The sequence below is a fragment of the Phyllobates terribilis genome, unplaced genomic scaffold (assembly GCF_046119375.1).
Source record: "Phyllobates terribilis strain yellow unplaced genomic scaffold, ASM4611937v1 Scaffold_12__6_contigs__length_324123572, whole genome shotgun sequence".
Taxonomy (NCBI): domain Eukaryota; kingdom Metazoa; phylum Chordata; class Amphibia; order Anura; family Dendrobatidae; genus Phyllobates; species Phyllobates terribilis.
Window position 1 is genome coordinate 279,342,951 of NW_027362772.1, and position 7,501 is coordinate 279,350,451.

Here is a 7,501-nt window from a genome sequence, read left to right on the forward strand (position 1 = left end):
ATTCTCCGAACTGCCCAGCCGCACCTCTGTCATCCAACATGACATTGTCACCGAGCCTCGGGTGAGGGTGCGAATGAAACCGTACCGTGTGCCAGAGGCCCGGAGGCAAGCCATCGCAGCCGAGGTAAAACAAATGCTCAAACTAGGAGTAATCGAGGAATCCAGGAGTGAGTGGGCTAGCCCAGGGTTCTCCAACTCCAGTCCTCAAGGCCCAGCAACAGGCCATGTTTTCAGGATTTCCTTAGTATTTCTCATGATAATTGCATCACCTGCATAGGCAATAATTCCATCACCTGTGCAATACCTGTGCAATACTAAGGAAATCCTGAAAACATGACCTGTTGGTGGGCCTTGAGGACTGGAGTTGGGGAACCCTGGGCTAGCCCCATTGTGCTGATTCCGAAGCCAGAAGGATCGTTACGATTCTGTAACGACTTCAGAAAATTGAATGAGGTGTCAAAATTTGACCTTTATCCAATGTCCCGGGTGGACGAGCTGATTGAGAGACTGGGGCAGGCTCACCACGCTTGATCTCACCAAGGGTTACTGGCAGGTGCCTCTAACAGAATCGGCGAAGGAAAAGACAGCCTTTATAACACCGGAGGGCCTCTATCACTGTCGTCTTGCCTTGTGGGTTACACGGAACCCCGGCTACATTCTAGAGGCTGATGGACATAGTTTTGGAGCCCCATCAGAAGTACGCATCCGCATATTTGGATAATATTCTCATCTTTAGTACTGATTGGCAGACCCACTTGTCCCCGGTACAAGCAGTAGTGGATTCACTTAGAGTAGCGGGCCTGACAAAATATTAGTGATGTATTGGAGTGTTCTTTTGTGTGTTTGTTTTTCATGATTCCATAATTTTTTCCTCAGAATTGAGTGATTGCATAGTTTTTTCCCTCTGCTTGGTCTGAAAAATATTACCCTTACTGAGTACCACATTTTTAATCTTGATTTCTTTTAGTGTTTCTTAAAGCCCTAAAGTTGCCATTTGAAATGACTTTAGTTTTGTGCCATGTCTGTGATCTGCTTTTTTTCAACAACATTAAACAACTGAATGAACATCCTCCGAGCCCAGTGATTCCATAATTTTTGCCAGGGGTTGTATATCCTCCAAAATGCGCACAGAAGCATATTGAACCCGCTGGAGTGCATTGCAGAGTAAAAGTAAGTTTGGACTTGGTCAAACTATTTGACCAAGGCAGATTTGGTAAAACCCGACATGGACTTTTATTTTTGGAGTGGACTACAGGATGGCAGTGGGGCGGTCCACACCATCCAGCCCAGGTCTTGCATGTGGCTCATGTCCACAGTACTCATTTAAAAATCTGCAGCAAAGGTTTGGGGGCATCAGTGGTTTGTTTGCAAGCTTCAGAGCAGGAGGCTCTGTGCACAGCAAGCTTGTGTAAAGTCATAATGCAGGCCTGTGAAGACAAAGCAACTGACGCACCTTAGAGCAAGACATTGCGGCTGTCACCCATGGCACCCAGTTTATACGGACTGTCTGGAGCACCCAGCTGCGATCCGGAGGACACCATTTGCATTTAAGTTGTGAGCTTTGCAAATAAAAGACATTTAAGTTGAAGTTTCCTTGGGTCACTGCCCCATTACCGCACAGTATGAACACCGCCGCACTACAATGTGTGTATATATAATATACACTGCTCAAAAAAATAAAGGAAACACTTAAACAGAATATAACTCCAAGTAAATCAAACTTCTGTGAAATCTAACTGTCCACTTAGGAAGCAACACTGATTGACAATCAATTTCACATCCTGTTGTGCAAATGGAATAGACAATAGATGGAAATTATTGGCAATTATCAAGACACCCTCAATTAAGGAGTCGTTCTGCAGGTGGGGACCACAGACCACATCTCAGTACCAATGCTTTCTGCCTGATGTTTTGGTCACTTTTGAATGTTGGTTGTGCTTTCACACTCGTGGTAGCATGAGACGGACTCTACAACCCACAGAAGTTGCTCAAGTAGTGCAGCTCATCGAGGATGGAACATCAATGCGAGCTGTGGCAAGAAGGTTTGCTGTGTCTGTCAGAATAGTGTCCAGAGGCTGGAGGCGCTACCAGGAGACAGGCCAGTACACCAGGAGACATGGAGGGGGCCGTAGGAGGGCAACAACCCAGAGGCAGGATCGCTACCTCCGCCTTTGTGCAAAATGTAACAGGAGGAGCACTGCCAGAGCCCTGCAAAATGACCTCCAGCAGGCCACAAATGTGCATGTGTCTGCACAAACAGTTAAAAACCGACTCCATGAGGGTGGTATGAGGGTCCGACGTCCACAGATGTGGGTTGTGCTCACAGCCCAACACCGTGCAGGATGCTTGGCATTTGCCACAGAACACCAGGATTGGCAAAGTCGCCACTGGCGCCCTGTGCTCTTCACAGATGAAAGCAGATTCACACTGAGCACATGTGACAGACGTGACAGAGTCAGGAGACACAGTGGAGAGTGATCTGCTGCCTGCAACATCCTTCAGCATGACCGGTTTGGCAGTGGGTCAGTAATGGTGTGGGGTGGCATTTCTTTGGGGGGCCGCACAGCCCTCCATGTGCTCGCCAGAGGTAGCCTGACTGCCATTAGGTACCGAAATGAGATCCTCAGACCCCTTGTGAGACCATATGCTGGTGCGGTTGGCCCTGGGTTCCTCCTAATGCAGGCCAATGCCAGACCTCATGTGGCTGGAGTGTGTCAGCAGTTCCTGCAAGATGAAGGCATTGAAGCTATGGACTGGCCCGCCCGTTCCCCAGACCTGAATCCGATTGAGCACATCTGGGACATCATGTCTCGCTCCATCCTCCAACATCACGTTGCACCACAGACTGTCCAGGAGTTGGCGGATACTTTAGTCCAGGTCTGGGAGGAGATCCCACAGGAGACCATCCGCAACCTCATCAGGAGCATGCCCGGGCGTTGTAGGGAGGTCATACAGGCACATGGAGGCCGCGCACAATACTAAGCCTCATTTTGACTGGTTTTAAGGACATTACATCAAAGTCGGATCAGCCTGTAGTGTGTTTTTCCACTTTAATTTTGGGGGTGACTCCAAATCCAGGCCTCCATTGGTTAATAAATTTGATTTCCATTGATGATTTTTGTGTGATTTTGTTGTCAGCACATTCAACTTTGTACAGAACAAAGTATTCAATGAGAATATTTCATTCATTCAGATCTAGAATGTGTTATTTGAGTGTTCCCTTTATTTTTTTGAGCAGTGCATATATATATATATATATATATATATATACATATATATATATATATATATACATATATATATATATATATATATATATATATATATACACACATATACACACATGTACATATATATACACAGTTATATGAAAAAGTTTGGGCACCCCTATTAATCTTAAGCTTAATGTTTTATAAAAATTGGTGTTTTTGCAACAGCTATTTCAGTTTGATATATGTAATAACTGTTGGACACAGTAATTACTCTGTCGCCTCATTGGGGGACACAGGACCATGGGTTATGCTGCTGTCCACTAGGAGGCGACACTATGCTTAATCTGAAAAAGATTAACATTGGCTCCTCCCATGCAGTATACACCCCTGGACGGCGTCAGCCATCTTCAGTTTTAGATTTGACAGGTGCATAAGTATGGGCACCTCACCAGAAAAGTGACATTAATATTTAGTAGATCCTCCTTTTGCAAAAATAACAGCCTCTAGTCGCTTCCTGTAGGTTTTAATGATTTCCTGGATCCTGGATGAAGGTATTTTTGACCATTCCTCTTTACAAAACAATTCCAGTTCAGTTAAGTTTGATGGTCGCCGAGCATGGACAGCCCTCTTCAAATGATCCTACAGATGTTCAATGATATTCAGGTCTGGGGACTGGGATGGCCATTCCAGAACATTGTAATTGTTCCTCTCCATGAATGCCTGAGTAGATTTGGAGCGGTGTTTTGGATCATTGTCTTGCTGAAAGATCCATCCCCTGCGTAACTTCAGCTTTATCACTGATTCTTGAACATTATTGTCAAGAATCTGCTGATACTGAGTGGAATCCATGCGTCCCTCAACTTTAACAAGATTCCCGGTGCCGGCATTGGCCACACAGCCCCAAAGCATGATGGAACCTCCACCAAATTTTACTGTGGGTAGCAAGTGTTTTTCTTGGAATGCTGTGTTTTTTTGCCGCCATGCATAACGCCTTTTTGTATGACCAAACAACTCAATCTTGGTTTCATGAGTCCACAGGACCTTCTTCCAAAAAGAAATTGGCTTCTCCAAATGTGCTTTTGCATACCTCAGCCAACTCTGTTTGTGGCGTGCTTGCAGAAACGGCTTCTTTCGCATCACTCTCCCATACAACTTCTCCTTGTGCAAAGTGCGTTGTATAGTTGACCGATGCACAGTGACACCATCTGCAGCAAGTTGATGCTGCAGCTCTCTGGAGGTGGTCTGAGGATTGTCCTTGACTGATCTCACCATTCTTCTTCTCTGCCTTTCTGATGTTTTTCTTGGCCTGCCACTTCTGGCCTTAACAAGAACTGTCCCTGTGTTCTTCCATTTCCTTACTATGTTCCTCACAGTGGAAACTGACAGGTTAAATCGCTGAGACAGCTTTTTGTATCCTTCCCCTGAACAACTATGTTGAATAATCTTTGTTTTCAGATCATTTGACAGTTGTTTTGAGGAGCCCATGATGCCACTCTTCAGAGGAGATTCAAACAGGAGAACAACTTGCAAGTGGCCACTTTAAGTAGCTCTTCTCATGATTGCATACACCTGGCTTTGAAGTTCTAAGCTCAATGAGGTTACAAAACCAAAAAAAGTGCTTTAGTAAGTCAGTAAAAAGTAGGTAGGAGTATTTAAAACAAGAAAATGATAAGGGTGCCCATACTTATGCACCTGTCAAATTTTGTTTGAATGCAGATTGCACATTTTCTGTTAGTACAATAGACCTCATTTCAAGGCAGAAACATTACTGTGTCCAACAGTTATTACATATATCAAACTGAAATAGCTGTTGCAAAAACACCAATTTTTATAAAGCATTAAGCTTAAGATTAATAGGGGTGCCCAAACTTTTTCATATAACTGTATATATATATATACACACACATAATATATACACATATATATACACACACATATATATACACACATATATATATATACACACATATATATATATATATACACACACACACACGCACACATACATATATATATATATATATATACACACACACATATATATATATACACACACACATATATATATATATATATATACACACACACATATATATATATATATATATATATATATATATATATATATACACACATATATATATATTTCAGCAGCAGAAGGGAAGCAAGGGAGACACAGATCCATTAGTAGTGGGTAGTTGGAGCCCCACAGGATAGTTCACCTCAGATTAGAAAAAGTGACGACCGGCCCCTCCAGCTTAGGCTCCTCCTACTCCCATGTCCTTCAGTCTAAAATTTGAGGTCGCAGAGGATAGTCGCTGCCTTTGCAGCTCCTCAGAAAGATTTTTTTATTTTAGCATTTCCGGAGACCTGGACCCCCCGTGGTCTAGAGGTCTCAGGGGGTCTCGGCACTGCTGGGACCCCTGACCCTCCCCTGGCAGATCTGCGTACCCCCTAAGGAGGTCCCCGCAGAAGCCTGCCGGCCCCGGGGGATACAGGGCGCTCCCTGGCGGAGACGCACACCGCTTCTGTGGGGTCCCTGCGCGCTCCGCCGTTGGGGGGAGCAAAGGGCCACGGCGCCACACATCCCTGGGGGTCCCTGTGGCGCTCAGCTGGGTAAGTGCTTTCAAGTCTGAGTGCTTCAGCGGCTGCGGCGGCACTGTTACTGTACAAGTGGTGACTGCTGTTTTGTCCTTGCAGGAGATATTCCCACTGCACACGGCGTTTGTGTTAGCAGGGGAGCAGGGACGGGGGAGCCGCAGGCTCCTTTAGTATGCGGCGGCGGGGGGCGTGGCTTCGCGCCTCTCTGCTGCCTGTCATCCTAGCCTCAGGCAGGAAGCGCCCGGAAAGCGCGCGCTGGAGCTGACCCAGCCCCTTCTTCTTCCGGGTCTTTCTGCCGGCGTCCATTACACGTGCAGCGCCTCCTGCTCCCTGCTCCCCGCTCTCTACACCACCAGAACCGGGAAGAGCAGTCACAGCAGCCAGCTGGTGAGGCACTTCTGCCTTTTAAGGCAGAAGATTCTTTTTTCTCACTATTGCAGCGCAGAGCACCTTACTGCTGGCCTGTTAAGGAAGACAGGGTGTGCTATATCCGGCGATGCTACCTCTCTGCTGAGGAGGCTCTGGGACTCGCACACCTCTGTCCTTTTAAGGCAAAGGTGTATTGAGTGGTCAGCAGCATTAACCCCTTCTGAACGGGGTCTGGCCTCATCAGGGCAGTTAACCCTTTCTGGATGTGAATGCTTCTGGGTGCATCACCCTAGTCTGTTAGGTTAACTTTTGCTCTGCAGGCAGCTGGGGTAGCTCTTCTCCCTCTAAGGAGGAGCTTTAACCCTTCAGTGCTTGGTGATTTTTTGCGTAGGAACAGGCTGTGATAGCGGAATCACACATCCTCGGTTACTGTACCCATCGTAGGGAACTGTGTGAGGGCATGTCGGTTCAGGGACCAGGCACGGACCTCTCTCCCGGTCCGCTTCAGGATCGGTCACGCGCATCTGATATGCCGGGGTCTTCGACGGCGTCAGGTTCGACACCGGTCGGGGGTCTCAGTGATGTTAAAGTGGGGGCGCTCACACGCTCCATTGACAGTCTGTCTGATCTTCTGGGTCATTGGGTATCAGCTAAGTCCCAACCGGCGTCACGAGGCAAGAAGCGCCACAGGCCTGTGGTGGCGCTGTCTCCTCCGCGCAGTGCGTCGGAGGCTTCGGAATCACCGACAGATTCTGCTGGTGAGATCTCCGATTCTGATGAAGAGGATCGGCAGGGTCGATCTGATTCGCTTTCGGGCCGTGTGGACGCTTTTATTGGGGCTATGCGGGAAGCGTTACAGCTGTCTGAAGAGGTGACGAGGCGCCCTGGCAAGTCGGCCCGGCTGTATCAGGAGTCGCGTTGGGCTCGTTCAACGCTGCCGGCGCACGATGAACTTAACGAGGCGGTGGAGAAAGTACGCCTGTGTCCGGATAAACGCTTCCAAGGGATGCGGTTTTTTGATGCCCTGTATCCCTGCTCCACGGAGACGATCGCTAATTGGGTCCCCTCTCCTGAAGTGGACGTGCCATTATCTCAGCTGAGCAAATCCTCTTTGCTTCCTGTTAAAGGGAAGGCGAGTCTACAGAATCCGCTGGACAGAAGGACGGAGTTAGCGGCGAAGTCCATCTACGAGGCCGCGGGTCATGGATTCCGAGCGGCCTTGGGGGCCATGTGGGCTGGTGAGGCTTCTCTGCGGTGGTTGGATCAGCTGCGGACGGCGTGGCAAGATGGGACTCCGCTGTCTGGGGTGGAAAGGCTCT